At 52.1% G+C, this 13,502-nt stretch overlaps 1 protein-coding gene across 1 annotated transcript in view; it reads left to right on the forward strand.

The window, feature by feature from the left end:
- Window positions 1–13,502, forward strand: part of LINGO1 (leucine rich repeat and Ig domain containing 1) — a 157,596-nt gene that overhangs the window by 89,490 nt on the left and 54,604 nt on the right. The window contains exons 4-5 of the mRNA XM_086757551.1: window positions 121–291; window positions 5,674–5,759. The gene's annotated coding sequence lies outside the window, so the exon portion shown is untranslated. The remainder of the gene's footprint in view (window positions 1–120; window positions 292–5,673; window positions 5,760–13,502) is intronic.

Genomic DNA, 13,502 nt, shown 5'->3' on the forward strand with positions numbered 1-13,502 from the left:
TGACCTAATCCCTTAAGTACGTTTGACCTCAGCTCCCAACATATCACTCCTTTTCTACCCAAATTGGGTGTTTCTCCCTTCAGCACCTTCTCATGCTCTCCCCATCCACCTGTCTTGCAGGGCTGCACATCCAGGGCTGAGCGAGGTGCCCTGCTGCTCCGTGTTGGGTCCCATGAGACAGGCAGGACCACCCAGTCCTTCCCGCCCAGGGCCGCAGCACCCCCCTCTCCCTCCGCTGCCCGGGAAGCCCCTCCAGAACCCGAAACGAAGCTGCAGAGGTCTGCTGCCACGGTAAGTGCCCTTGTGCTTTTGCTTCTCTTTCCCGTGCCATGTCTCTGGAGAAGGACGTGCGACAGGGTTTGCTCCGCGTGCATCCCTCCCTGCGGCAGCAGGATGCACGGCGTGGGGTGCGTGCGTGAGCCTGCCGAAAGGGCTTTGAGGGAACAGCTGATGCACAGAATAACTCAGGTTTCAGTCAACAGAAACAGCTCACAAATTCAGGTTGTATTTAGCAAGTGGTTTTGGCTGGGGAAAGAAAGTGAAACACCGAAAAGTTTCATTTTGACATTTTCAAAATGAAACCTTTCAGCCATCTGTTTCGAGATGACATTTCATTTTGAAATTTTTCTAGGGTTTTTTTTTCAGTGTAGGGGGGGAAGCCACCTACAAACAAAATGAAAGCTTCACTTCAGACCAAACAATGTTTCATTCAGCCACAGATTATTGCTGATGTTTTAAAATTTGGCAAAGAAAAAAAAATACTTCAGTGAACCTGAATTACTTTCTCAGTTTGGCCAGCAAAACAAAAGGAAGGAAATAACCCCCCCACCTCACTTCCCCAGTCCAAATCCTCAGAATATGATGCTGTCAGGGCTGAAGGCTGGAAAGATGGGTGTTACACGGTGGTTGCTGGACTGGTGGGCAGCACGGGGGGGAGTTTGTGTGGCCCTGGCAGGCAGGAGGAGGGAGCCTTGCCCTCAGCAGCGCAGCGAACGGGGAGGTGGTGGCTGCAAAACCTGCAGGGTTATTTGCTTTGTGCATGTGAGGGAGTGGGAGCTGCGAGGCATGTACTAAGCATTGCTGGGTTTTTTTGAGTGAGAGCTTGGGAAGCGCCTGTGGTGGCAGAACATGTTGTACCAATGACTTCGGGAATGGCAGGAGAGACTCTGCGGGAGCTAATTTTAGCTGCGGCAGAAAGCTTGTGCCTGCAAGGAGAGCACGCTGTGCTTGAGTCCACCTGGGAGCCGGCATCCTCCCAGGGATGCAATGGAGCCCCGAGGCTGTGGTGGTGGTGGCCACTGGTGCCCAGACCCATGATAGCTGCTGCTGAGTGCCACAGGTGCCAGAGCAGGGCTCACCCAGCCCCGTTTGCTCCCCACAGAGCAGCATCTGTGCCTCTTACATCAGTGCTTTCCCCATCCAATGTTTGAGAAAGTCCAGTTTAGGGGGGATTGATGTGACACTGAAGGGACCATCTGGTTGGCCTGGAAGGTGTTTGCAGCTGTGTTTGTCCTGCACTGGAGAAACCTCTGGGGAAGATGCCTGGTGGGCAGTGGAGGGAGGAGAGCAGGAAAGGGCTGAGGAAGCAGCGGGGGGGGGAGGGAGACAGGTCACTGGTTTGCATGGCCAAAGAATGAAGGTGAGGGTTCAAACACCAGCTTGGTTTGGAGTCAGAAGATGTAGGAGAGTCATGGGAATGAGGGAGAACCCCATCTCCCAGCAGCACCATGTCTTGCAGAAGAGCAGCAGTTGGGCACTGTGAGGGCCACCAGCTGCTAGTGTGAGGCAGAGGGGACAGCACCTCGTGGTGAGCAAGACCCTACCCATGGGGCTGCAGAAGCAGCCTGCATGGGATCCTCTTGGCCCCTTAATGACAAGGAGGAGATGATCTGACCATACTTGCCAGATCCCATCTCTGTGAGCACCTGCATAGCCCTTCCACCATGCTCTCAGCTCAGCTGAAAGCTGAAGCTACCTAATTAGAGGAGGAGGCTGCATTTTTCATTTACTACATCATCTCCACCCCCAGTTTATCCCAATTGCAGAAGTGCTGGACAGGGAGGCATGTGCTGGAAGGGGGATTGCTGTGCTTGGCAGGGACTGCCACACTTCTCCCTGGCGTAGGGCTGTACCTGCCCTACGATGGCTCATGCTCCTTGTCAGGAAGGAGGAGTGGAGGGCTGAGTTGTAGCAGGAAAGTAGGAGAGGCACAAAATTATGCCATAAACAAAATCTGTGCAGCAGTGTGGAGGGGGCTGCACGAATGCATCCTCCACCAGTTTCCTAGGAGGAGCGTGCTGCTGGACTCCTACTCCAGCAGAAAGGCTTAGAATACAAAGAGTACCAGGCAGGTGACTCAGTATGTGGTGGGACAGCAGGTGTTTGATATCCATTTTCCTGTGCTCCCCATGCTTTTGTCAGCACTAGCTCCCTGCTGAAGGCATTACAGGGTTACTGCCTTTGTTGCAGAAGCAAAAATTGGCTGTTCAGAGTGATGTGAGATCAGATGGGATCAAGGGTTGTTGCAGATCTGAAATTGGTGTCTGCCCTCATTTAGAGGGGAGCCAGTTGTGCCCAAGTCTCTGTCCACTGTCACCTGTTTTGCAGGTGGCTGGTGAACCCCAGGTATGCAAGTGGTGGTGCTAGGGAAGGTGGTAGGACCTCATCCTTGTGGCCTCCATGCCAAGGGGTCCTTGTGGTGTGCCTGTGCCAGAGCACAGCTCCGCTTCTGGGTGCTTGGAGCAGGGACCAGCATCTGGGATGTGGGGTAGATGCCTGGAGGCAGAGCTCATGGAGGTCTATGTTCCTGTGCATGACGTGGGCCTGGAAGAAGATGGTGGTTGCCCTCGGACAGGACGTGGATTGGAAGAAAGGGGTTTATCCCACAGGGAATCCCACCAGCGTAGTTTGGGAGGAGTGGAAGGGTCTTTCCCCAGGCCCTTACTGGAAGCCCCTGAAACCTGCTGAATCACTTACCTCTGTTTTTGCATTTATTATTCCCATCTTCCATTCTTTTTCTTTGTTTTCATCTCTCCCTCTCTTCCCCCCTGCCCCCCCCTTCATCTTTATCAGTAGCTAATGAAACAGGCAGGGAGAAACCCAATTCGTACAGTAATTAAATTTACTTAGTGGGTATTCAGCTGGAGTAATGAGAAGTTTAATTCAATGATTAGTTTTTTCTTTCATTAATTAAAAATGGAACAACGGTGCAGTTACAGTGGGCTGCATTGATCCTCCTTGTGGAAAGCTGCTGATGGAGAAGAGGAAGGAAGGCATCTCACTTTTTTTTCTATCCTTTCTGGATGCTGTCCCCACACACAGATGCCTTTATTGTCCCCTGTCTCTCAGATGACACCTCTGCCCAGGTGTCCCTGATGCTCTGGGTAAGGAGTGCTTGGGGCAATGATGGAGGAGAATGGTGGAACATCCCCCTGCACAGGTCCTGTCCCTGACCTGTCCCCAGAAACAGCCTTTCAGCTTAAAAATGGATTTGAAGTAGTTGCAGTGGGTGGAAGATTGAAAAGCAGGTCCAAGCCCACAAGAAGTTTGGGGTGGGAAGTTGTTTTCCTTCCTAGCTAAACAGATTTTAATCCATTTAAATATGTTAAATTCATAAACATGTTTTTAGTCTTTTAAAACAAGCTGTGTGAAAGCAAAAATAAATAAAGCAAATAAGTTGTCTCCCATTTTTCAGTGCTTTCTGCAGGCTCTTGAGCAATGTTAGGACCTCAGATGTCCTTTGAAGCACAGTTGGGCAGGTTGTGTTCCCCTAAAGCAGAGGCATTGATCGGCTCCTGGTTTTTACATGAAAGGCTTATTTTGGTAGCTTTTGGGATCATTGTAAGATCTGCTAAGTATACGAGTTCATAAGGAGGTGTAGTCAATAATGGGAATAAAAAACCCCACAACAAACAATGAGGCATTAATTGGTGTTATTGATCCAGTCTGTGCAGGAGCTCTGCATAAGGGGGCTGGGCAGGAGACAGGGCTGCATCCCCCCTCACCTGTGCCCTCTCTGCCCCATGTGTCTTCAAAGTCATCTGTTTCTCTGCTGCTGTTGTGGGGACTGTGAGATGGTGAGAATTAGCTGAGGGCTGAGGGCAGTGAGCACCCAGGGTTTGAAGCCAGTAAGTGCCAAGGGCACTCAACACCTCTGGAAATGAGATTTGAGAGTTTTGCTTTCTTTGGGTGTCCTTGGGTTATCTTGGATGATAACTGCTTTGGAAAAGCTAGTGGGCAGGTGAGAGGCTCCTGGCCAGCCCCATGCTGGAAAGGGCAGGCAGAGTCTTGCAGTTGAGCTCAAGCCCTTCCAGCAGTGCTCATGTCACCTGAGGCTTCTCCATCTCCCCCTGCTTGTGGAGCTGTTCAGGATTGAGATAAATTAATTTTTATTCCATAAGAGGAGTAATATGTTCTCCTGCCTTGACCTTGTCCCTCACAACTGTGAAAATTGTGATGGAAAATGCTTTCTGGCAGGAGAAAAGGTGAATGTGGGACACTTCTCTTTCCACACATGGCACGAGGGTCACAGCCATGGTACCTGTGCCCACCCTCTCTCCAGCATGTACCTGGGCTGTGGCAGCAGCGGGGAGGTGACCCTGAGGCTGGGACATCATTGATTTTGGGCACTGTGGTGCTGGCAGCCTGAGCAGGCTGTGTTGCCTCCCATGTGTGGGGCAGCTGTGGGATGGGGCAGGCGGAGGGGTCAGCTTGCCCAGCTCTGGTTAGGGAGCGTCCCCTCCCTGCCAGTACAGGGTGAGGCTGTTGGAGGGCAGGATGGGACAGGGCACTGTCCCTGTGCTCTCCATGGCTGGACTGGAGCTCCTGGTATCTGGCAGGGCCTGGCCTGTTGTCCCCAGGGAGGTGTGACAGTGCGTTCCTCTGGGCAGTGTTTTGGGCTGTCTGTGGCTGTAACACAGCATCTCCAAATCCCAGCGCATCTGTGGAAGGACCCCAAACACCCCACATCCATGGGACGCAGTGTCCCCCGGCCAGAGCCTTGTGCCAGATCGCTGGGGTCCTGAGCTGCGAGACCCTTTAGCAGCTCTGTGCTTTTGTGTTGTTTTGCAGTTCCTGCTGTGTGTGAAGCATTTTCTTGCTCTGCACAACCTGGGGCCCCCAAGGGTGGGGTACAGGGGTGCAGTCAGGGGCAAAGCCGGGGGCTGAGCTGCCCTGGCAGCACTGCCTGCCCAGGGAGGGTTAATGAGGGTGGTGTGAGCCCACACTGGCCAGCGAGTGCTATCTGGCCTCATAGACAGCTACAGCCCTGCCTTACAACAGTGTTTTTCAGAGGGCTTTTGCATGCGTGTGTTTCTTGAGAGATCACTGCAAATGATTCCCAAGTGCTCTGGCCCAAATCCGTCCTGGTAGCTGTCAGCAGATCAATGCTCTGCTAAGTACAGGCCTGCGCTATTTCCATGGGAAAATGGCTTCTAGTAAGCAGTTCATTTTGGTCCTTTCAGTAGCAGGTCCACTAAATTTTGGTAGTTGTGTTTGTCTGTTGCAGCGTGATTTATAGATTTTAAATATCAGCTCAGATGAAGATTAAGCTCAGCCGAGCTCTGATTTTTGGGAGGGAGAGGGGAAAAGCATTCAGAGCTTTTTAATTTCTCTCCTGCTTGCCTCTCAAATGCCAGGTTTAAAGCCCTAATTACAATATCATTTTGCCCACAGTGCATGAGTGGAAAGCAGAGGAGAGGCCAAAGCCCAGCGCGCCCCTGGCATCCGATCCCCCAGCATCCTGCCTTCATCTGACCCAGGTAGGTGGCACGTGAGCTCGGGCATGGTTCTGTTGCCGGGCATATGACACTCACATGCCTTTGTCGTGCTGAGAGCAGGACTGGGCTGGTTGCTGCTGCCATAAGGGTGGTAGAATTGCCTCCCCTCGGTAGTCCGGGGCTGCTACCCAAGCCTCCTGGGGTGTAAGGCAATGCAGCTTTCAACCAGGATCTGTGGCAGGCACTGCCTGCGTGTCTAGAGCAGGTGGGAAATGTTCCATCCATCATGCCTGCACAGGAGAGGGGAGGCAGCCAAAAATGAATATCTGGACAGTGGCACTGTTGAGAAAGGAGGCCTTTGTCATGGGGCTGTATGGCTCTGCTTAGGCAGGTGGGTTTGCTCCAACTCTGTGTTCCATCGGTGAGGCGCAAATGCTGCTTGTGTGGGGGGAACCAGCACAGACAGCTGAATGCTGCAGCCTGGGTGATGCTGGGCAGAAACAGTTTCATCTTCCAGGAGAGGGCAGGCGAGAGGGTTCTCAAAAGGCAGCGTTTTGAGATGTCTCTATTACTGTTTCATGGCCTCTGTGTGCTCTGCACTGACTCAGCCTCCTTCCTGTGCTCTTGCTGGGACAGTTAAGAGATGGGAGCAGATTTTGGCTTGTACTGTACATGTGAATCCTCAGCTGAAATCTGTGAGCTGTCAGCTTGATGCGGGTGACGCATGAGACAGCAAACATCAGAACTGACTGGGCTGAGGCAATTTCCCAGGATGTCAGTCCTCAGGAGAGAACAAAGGATTCCCTTCTAGAAGAGCAGAATTCTGTTTCCTAATGAAAAAAAAAAATTAGGATGATTCAAGCAACTTTTATATGCTAGGGAGGGGAATTGTTCAAATTGGATGTTGTCAAAGGTGGTATGAGATGGTGGGATGTGCTGTGATCTTGGTGCCACCAGGAGGGAGACCTCTGCTTGTGGCAAGCACCTGGGACTGCCCAGGAGGCAGCATCCCATGCACATGTTGGATTCAGAGAAAACAATCAAAACAGCATGGCAAAACTGGCATTCACACTCAGACACATACACACAGATATGTAATTTCCCCTTTACATCATGTTTTTTGCTGAAAGCAAAGAGCAGGCTGCATAGGCTCAACCTGATGCATGCGAAAAGGGGCCTGTGTCCTCACCTTGCCTCACATTCCTGCGTGACTGAGATCAGTCGAGAGGTATTTCCAACTTTGCAGAGAGGTATTTCTAGCTTCTCATTGCTATTTCCAATTTTATGGTAAGCAAGAATGCACCCAGATACCCACCCATCCATGCTCCTGTGGGCACTCCTTGCAGGTTGGGCCTCGGGCAGAGCTGCGTGTGAAGGATGCTCGATCAGAGGGGCTCCCACTGTGTCAGGGCTGACAGAGCAAGCGGAGGGACCATGGAAATAGCAGTTTTCTGTCAAAACACCTTCTCAGCAGTAAGCACTGAAACACATTTATTCTTAGTGATCTTCTATCAAAACAAAATTCTACTGGGAAATGGTCATGCTGGTTAAAGTCATCCCTGAAAAAAACAAGCACTGAGAGCCATCTAATTTTGGTTTAGATTTGGATATTTTCTTCCAAAGTGCCATTTGCAAAAGTTTTTCCAAAGATTTTTCTTAAGAACAGTGTTTAGAAAACTGGGTGGTTTTGTTTTTCCTTTGAGAAAATAAAAAAAAGTTATTTCATAGGAAATTTGGGATAATGGAGGGGAGTGTAGTCTGTTTCTCAGACTGGTCCCTTCAATAACTCATGTAAGACCAAGGCAGCCAGGTGCTACGTAGTGTAACAGTGGGCAGCAGCCTCATCTCAGGCCCTGGACAGCCTGGGGTCAGTGCACGGCCCCTCGCCTGCCCAACATCCTGGAGCAAAGCAGGACCCGATGCTGGGAGGGGGCATCTCAGCCTCGAGCGGATGCATAAGCCTGCTCCCCAAGGAGACAGTGACCCTTGGGGCTGGGTGATGCGGTCAGAGGTTTTATTTAGTTCTGAGGCAGGGCTGAACTGGAGTGGATTTTTAATGCATGAGTTTTTAGTGTTTAAACTGAGCAAATCTTTGAACCTGGTGGTTTCTGAGGGATGTTTCTCTTCCTCTCTGAATGTGTGTGCCATAAATGCTCCCAAAAAATCCTCCCTCTCTTCTCTGCTGTTGCTAGCTCTGGTGTCTTGCAGTAGGTCAAGCTTTCCACTAAGCCCCTGTGTTCCAGGAGCAGAGCATTTGGATTTTCATTTTTTAAAAGCAAGTTTTCAGCATCAGGGTTCTGTCAGAAGCCTATAAATGTGAACAGGGGCACCCTAGGTCTCCCTATCTCGTGCTGCAATGGGCCAGAAACACCTCATGAGGGTGGCCAGGAGTGGGGAAGAGGATATGGAAGATCTGGGGATGCAGGAAGTGTGAGAGGGGCTGGGTGACAGCACCTGGCATGGCAGGAGCTGGTGAGGGGAGGAAAGGGGTGGCAGCTCCTTCACCAAGAGGTGTCTGTCCTGGGACTGTGCTGTGCAGGTCAGCACTTGGTTGAGAAGGAGCAATGCAAGTTGTCAGGTGGAAAGCATTACCTCCCCTGACAACTTCATTTTGCTGAACAATCACCTAGCTCAGGGCAAGGAAAACCAATGCAATGGAGCCTGGCTCTGCCTGGGTAGCACAAGTCCCTGCATGGGACCCCCTGCCCAGAAGAGAGGTCTCCTGTAGGAGTAGCAGCGGTGTTGGGGCTGTCACCAAGTGAATTGTATGGGACAGTGGGGACACTAGGGATGCTCTTGTCTTCAGCTGGTCCAAAAGCTGTGGTTGGAAAGTGCAGAGAGAACAAGGCTGGAGAGGGGGGTGCAACAGAGGGAGAGGTGTCTGTAGCCTGTGTCAATAGGTGCTATTTTGGAAGGTCTGCTCCTTCACCTCAGCAGGGCCAAAAAAAGCCCTGAATTTCATTTTCACACCTTACCTTGCTCCCACCCAGCCCTCTAGATTAAACCTGATTTCTCTCCAAATGTCTCACTCCAAGCACCAACAAAGCCACCAGTGGCTCTGGAGGGCTCTGCGGTGTTGGGATCTCATGTGGGGTGCCCGGTGCTGAGGGCTTTGCAGTGCCTGTGAGCACTGGCAGGGACCATCAGGGACTATTTGTGGCAGGAGCCTGGGCACCGTGTTAGCAAGGCTGGGAGGCACTTGAGGTTTTCTAACAGCCAAACAGTTCTTCCCCATCTCGGGTGGGAGATTAGTATCGTGCACACACAGCTCGGGATGTCACATTAATGTTAAGCGCAGGGAAGAAGCGGGAGCGAGCGGGAGCAGGAGCTGGGCGTGCGTGGCAGTTTGTTTCGTTGGGTTTATGCGCTGATACTTTCTGCTTAATTGCACCCTGACATGCACAAAGGGGGGGAAAGAGGGTTTTTAAAAAGCTTTAAAAAAAATTACTTTCCATGAAATATTCAGCAGGCTGGTTTCTTTTTTAAAAACCGGCGTAATTACTCCTGCAAGGCTTCCAGTTCTCCTGGTCTCATTGCATTTGGAGAGAGGCAGCAGGGCTGTTTGTCCTCGGTTCGCACGGAGAGGGGCTGGGTGGGTTTGTGTTCATTAGAGGGAGGCGATCGCTGTATTGATACTTGGAGACGGGTGGGTTGAGGGTCAGTGGATTGGTTTGTTCCTGTGATGGTGATGGACTGGTGACGGACTCAGGACCTGGAAGTGCATGGAGTAACACAGTAAGGTGTACTAGGAAGAAGAAAAATGTTCCTTGTCCTCTAGATGTGCTGGGCTGTGCACTGGGGTGCATCCCACTGCTCCCTCCTTGCTGTGCCCTGCCTCCTGCAGATGTGGGGAGCTGGCAGTGGGCCGTGGCTGTGGGGAGCACATCTGCCTGCCTGCGGAGAGGGGCCGCTCCAGGAAGCGCTCTCGATGCTATTAGGCGTCATCCAAAATTAGCATCCCATTCACTCGCTCTTAGCTCTGTTAGCTCTGCAAGGCTAATAGGGCTTAAAAAAAAAAAAATCTCTTGTCACTTAAATCAGCAGCTCTGACTCAGAATACGCAGAGGGAGCAGACTTGCTGAATAAGGCGATGTTGCCATTGTAAGCACGTCCCTGGCCATGGCGGTGCTGGGGGCCTTGCCCAAGGTCAGCCTGAGAGTCTGTGTCGGAGCCTGGAAAGGGGCCCTTGGTTCCCATCTTGGCGGCTAAACCTCTGCGTGAGGAGGATGAAGGTGTGAGCACCAAACCCAGCCAAACTGTGAAGCGTTCCCAGTGCTGTTCTGTGTTCCACAATTAATCACTTCCACCCACATTACACCTTCCCCCTCCCCTAAATCCTCCCTCGCCTGGTACTGGAGTGGGGAATGGAGGCAGCTCCAGTTTTATGAATCAATCAAAGACAATGCCTGCTTTTGAGAGCTGCTGATTTAGAGAGCCCTTTGCAAGCATGTGTGCAGTATGATTTCTTATCAGAGCACGGCTCTGGACCAGCCTGCCAAGAGAAGCTGTTCCAACTCCTCCATCCTGGGGAGACGGGCTGAGTGGTCTTTTCATCTACAAATAAAACAAACAGGAACAAAGGAGGCAATAATATTGACTTTCATCATTGATATTCCCATTTATCTCAGTAATAATTAGCATTTCTACTGCTGCAAGGGTATAGCTCATAATCTCACTGTTTCAGGGGAGCTTGTTAATGTCATCACCAAGAACAGCCAGGCATAAAGTGCTGGGCAAGTGTTGAGGGGGGCAAGTGGGGTGGAGGACTGGGAATGGAGCAGAACTGGCCACGGAGGAGAGAGGCGAGAGGCTGCAGAGGGGCATGTGGATGCTGTAGGGAGTGGTGGAGCAGCAGCACTGGGGAGGGTAGGAGAGGTGATCTTGGGTGTGTGGGCAGGGCCTGGGTCAGTGCTCACCTGATGCTCCCACTGTGCCTGCAGTGAGGGGGGAGAGCTGTACAGGCTTGCTGTCAGGGTCCCTGTCATCCAGCCCCTTGCTGCCTCCTCCTCCAAATCCCACTTTGCATTCAGGAGCGAAGGGTTCATCCTGAACTGGTGGTTCATCGCGGTGGCCCGGGGGTGGAGGATGCACTGTGAGATGCAGTCACAGCGCCTTTCCTATGGCACAATGGGTCTCCAAGCTGTAACAGCAGCCTCCCCTTGTCACCGGCACACCAGGCAATGTGGGAAACCAGGGCAAGTTCTTGCGTCTGTCCCCATCCGCCCCCAGGGCACCTGTGCCATTCATGCACAAACTCCCCACAGCATCCACAGCGCTTGTTATTTGCTGGCACTTCATTAGTCATTCCTGTTCTCTCTTAAAAACCCCTCGTGGTGCTGTCTGCAGGTGCCTTGTTGTGTCAGAGCAATGTACCTGGCCTGATCCTCCTCTGGGATCCCAGAGGAGGTGGGACACAGAGGATTTGGCGCTGGTGCTGTTGCTCTCCTATGTTGCTGTGAAAGGTTTGACACCCGACTGCTCTGTGCATCACCCTGAATCAGTCTGGAGGTCTGTTTCCTGCACCTATTTTTTAAATTGTCCCATTAAATGCACATCCTGACCCTACTTGTGAGGGATGGCTTCCGGTATGCAGCGTCCCAAGCATTATCAATTCCACAGGAACCGCTGTCACAGCAGCCGCAGGGACTGGTGAGCAGCGAATGCAAATGCAGGGCGGTGTTTTTATTAGGATTTAAATGAGTTTAAGACTGTTCAGAATTACAATGTGATCTGAGCCAGGAGGGGTTTATAAAACTGGTATGAGCCCATATATTATACAGTAAACGTGCCAAACCCTGTGACTTCCACTGAGCACCTTCCTCACAAGGCGGAGAAGGGAGCAGGCAGCTGCCAGGGCTCAGCACTGTTGCCCCATCATGTAGGTCCCCGTGGGGGAAAGGGCTGTTTGAGGTGGCAGGAGGGCTAAAGGCTCAGCTGTGGCGGTTGCTGGGCAGGGGAGCTGGTCCCCGTTAATAAACCTAAGCCTGTGGTGCAGTTCAGGCTGGCAGATGGTCTCTGGCTGGAAGGCAGGAGTGGCTTTTGAATGTGTTTTGGGGTAGGGTGCACTCTACCCATGCATCCTTCCCTCTCTGTACAGCTCCACTGGGGCAAGGTGGCAGAGGGTGCTAGGGATGCTCCAGCCCTGGCCATGCTGGAGAAGGCTGCGCACCAGGAAAGCAGCACTGCTGCACCTTCTTCCCTGTGCAGCAAGACGTGGCTTCTCTGGGTGCTGGTGCAGGACATGGGGACCCTTCCCTGGGCCAGACCGTTCTCCAGGCTTCTGGCAGCAGGGAGCTTTCTCCAGGTGGTCCAGGATGTGCCAGTCCCAGCTTGCACTTCCCTGGAGACCTCGTAGCACCCAGATCACTGCCTGTTGCACAGACATTGCTCATGAAGGCTTTAATGGCCATTATTGTTATCTATGGCTGTGTGGGGCTCTGTGGAGAGATGGAGGAGAGAGATGAGTGATGTGACAGAACTGTACCCATGTGCAGAGACGCCCTGGGTTTGTGATACCTGGGAGCCACCATGGTGGAGGTGACAGATTCCTCCATCCGCTCCCTCAGCCAGGGCAGGAGTGAAAGGCAAGTTTGAGCTGTTGGTTTGGGATGCTCCTGCCTCGCCTCATTTCAGTGCTGTTCTTTTGATCTCTGAAGGATACAGCTGAATATTTGAATGAGAAATATGTGGTTGTATTGAAACCCTAGACAAAATGCCTTTTGTGCCTCCCTGCGTGTTTATTTGCGTAAGAGCATTTTGCTGGAGAAACACGGAAAGGAGCTCGAGGGAGAGGAGCGAAGGCGGGGGTGAGAGCGTTGGGGAGCTCGCGGTACAATTTCAGGACACTTAAGAGCCTCTTATTGTCAGTGGTGAGACAGCGACATCAGAGGCAGCTATAGCAATTGTCTGAGACAAATTGCTTCATTTGATGAGTTTGTCAGTATCGCACTGGTTAAGTTTCTGGGTTACATACACAAAGCACAGGAGAAATCCAGGAATGCACATATATATGCATATATACATGTCTCTGCATCCGTAGTTATCTCCCATAAATGACCTTGCAGGCATGAAATAATGTCATCAGCCTGCGTGGTGCTTGGGAGCGGCTGCATGTTCGCTCTGCGGGTGTGGGGAGTGAGGGAGCCAGGCCACCTCTCAGGGCTCCTGCCGTGAAGCCACCAAGGTGCTCGCTTTCGTGCCAGGGAGCTGGCAGTGTTTGCCATGGGAGGGAGCATCTCCCCTCCTCCCCCAAAAGAAACATTTCACTTGCTTCAGGAGATGCTGAGGGGAGAGCATTGCTGACAGGTAACACACTGCTAAACAAAGCTGTTTTCCCCAGAGAAGGAAAATTGTTGCTGGTGCCTGTGGGAAAGGTGAAGGTGGAGATGTGACAGCAGCTCCGCTGTTTTGTCCTACTCGGAGGAGAGATGGCAAGGGGGGGATGCAAAGGCACCCTGAGAAAAAGGCCCACTGGCAGCATTTGGGTAGTGGTGGGGGACAAGCAATGGCTCAGCTCTCCCCTTCTCATGCACCCGAAGCAGCGCAGAGCCCCTGCTTGGGACAGCCCTGGCCATGCCGCCAGCTGTTTGTGCCATCCCGGTGGTGTGGACTGGGAGGAGGGCAGTGGGGCGGTGTCGGCGGGGAAATGTGTGCTGCATCCCGCAGCCCAGATCAAAGGGACCTCAGCCAGCGACATCCAGCAGGAAGCCTTTAAAGCCGAGCCCTGGAGCAGGGAGATTTACTCAAGGGACTCATTTCCTTCCCTGAACACAAAAAAAAAACTGT

The sequence above is a fragment of the Chlamydotis macqueenii genome, chromosome 12 (assembly GCF_036417535.1).
Source record: "Chlamydotis macqueenii isolate bChlMac1 chromosome 12, bChlMac1.mat, whole genome shotgun sequence".
Classification (NCBI taxonomy): domain Eukaryota; kingdom Metazoa; phylum Chordata; class Aves; order Otidiformes; family Otididae; genus Chlamydotis; species Chlamydotis macqueenii.